Raw genomic sequence first — 2232 nt, 5'->3', positions numbered from 1 at the left:
GCTCTATCGATCGAAATTTTGCCGGCCGCCTTCAGGCGCCAGTAAGTCGAACCGACACTAAGAGTGCCGGTTGTGCCTGACGCCGACGCTGGAGAGGGCTCTGTCCTAGTTTCCTGGAGGTGTGTTCTAGGGCGGGGAGGTCCAATATCTCGTCCATGGAGCACCAGAGCATAGTTGCAGCACTGCTGGTGTAGTCCGTCTGCAAGAAGCAAAAGTTGGGCGGTATGTCTCGCTTCCCTGACACTCTCCCATACTCCATCGAAGTATCTTGTTTGTAACGAATATTGATATCAGCACATAGATATTGCTAATTTACATGGCCCCTTTTGTGTGATTGGTGATGGAATTCGTTATGTCATGTTCATTCGGACCTGAAAGTTCACTGGTATATAGAAAAAACTGATCTTCATCGTCCAGGTCATAGGGATGTTCACGACATTTTTCAGTTTTGGGGCCCCATTTTGCATTTCGTACTGGGGCCTAAAATATCTTGAAACGACCCTGTTCTTACCATGGAAAGCCAGAAAAGTCATCCTAGTGCGTGGCCGGTCCACCCAAGTTGTTTTTTAGAAAAGAAATCATCTCATAACATTTTTTTTCATAGAAGTAATTCGCCAACACATCCATGCAATACGTGTTTCCCTCAATTTTTTGTCATGGAAGTGTACCTACTATGAAAGAATTCCATTTGGTTTTGGCCGAAATTTTCTTGCAATGCACTCGTGTTTTGTTTCGGTTACCTTCCATGCTCTTTAGGATGAGGCGAAGTCGTGGGTCGATGTTGGAAGGGATGGTCCCTAGATAGCTTTAGTAGCTCGCCCCCCTTGGGTCTGCCTGCTTGTTCAACTGAACAAGTTTTCTTTTCCAGACATCGTTGATTTGTTTCCGTTCAAATCTTAATGAAAGCAGTACCCGCTGTATTTTATTCAAAATAAATAAATTCATGGTTACTCCCTTTTCCTAGCACTAGAACAGCCACCGAATCTTCTAGCAGCTAGGGTCATTCTAATGTCTTCCAATGTTAGTATTGTTCCATCTTTTCAAAGTGACTTGCTGTTTTCAAGAGGCTAAAAAGTTTTTTTCCTCAAGCGAAACACACATGAGAGGTGGCCAAAGTTATGGATGTAGATTTTCTATCGCCTTAGCCTAGAGAGGAAGATATGTTTTTTGGCTTTTTTGTTTTTGCCTGGTTTTTCCAAGGTTTGAGAGGAAAGACAAATTTGTTTTCTTTTCAGAAAGCATTGCTTTTCCACGAGTCACAACATGTGCTTCTGCGGAAGCACACCCGAAAAAGGAGAAAAACACAGTCTATGTTTCCACGAAAAGCACAATTGTGCATTCCGAACGAAAATAAAACACAATGTGCTTCCCTGAAAAAGGAAAAAAAAAAGAAAATTTGCTCTTCCTCAAAAATGGAAAGCATAATCTGCGCTTCTGCGAGAAGCACAACCGTGCCTCCCGAAAATGGAAAAAACACAACTGTGTTTAATTTTTTTTGGAAAAACACAGTTTGCGATTTCGAGTTCCAATATTTCCTGGTTGCGTTTTTTCAATAATCCGGTTACTTTTTTGGGGTTTTCATTTTTTCGATCTTCACTTGTTTCCAGTTTTGGGTTTTCTTCAATTCCTAATTTTTCTTCTCTTTCGTGAAAAAAGGTTCATCGAATATATTAATTTGAATTTTAAAGATCTCGGAGCAAGAAATCCAAAAAATGAAACCGGTTTGTGATTTGGACGCACATTTTAAGAGATAAAAACTTTTTGAAAAAAAGAATGTCCAAAAAAGGAAAAAAACTCTTGGGATGTGACCAGTGACGCACATGCAGTGTGCCATTTGTCAACACTAAAGAAAAGTGAAGTGACATTTGCAAAGAGTAACCCTTAATTAGTGATCTGGGAGAAGTGGCCGTGCATAAAATATAAGAAAGACATCGGCTTAGCCTATGGGCCGAGTTTCATGATCCGACACATTTTATTCCGAGTTTGGAGGGAAATTGAAGAAGAGTAAAATGCACTGACAGTCACTGAACTTGCGAAGAGCGCTCACTTTGGTCACTGCACTTAGAAATACGGCCAATACGGTCATCCAATACGACAAGACGTGTTTGTACGGTCACTGTTCCTCGTATGCCACCCGTCGCCGCTCGGTTTGACCAGTCAGTGCCGTCCATGTCGGCACGTTCAGGGTTATTTCTGTAAATTACGCCGGTGGATGTAATTATCCATCCACCC

The sequence above is a fragment of the Triticum dicoccoides genome, chromosome 3A (genome assembly GCF_002162155.2).
Source record: "Triticum dicoccoides isolate Atlit2015 ecotype Zavitan chromosome 3A, WEW_v2.0, whole genome shotgun sequence".
Lineage (NCBI taxonomy): Eukaryota > Viridiplantae > Streptophyta > Magnoliopsida > Poales > Poaceae > Triticum > Triticum dicoccoides.
This window is presented reverse-complemented; position numbering follows the sequence as displayed.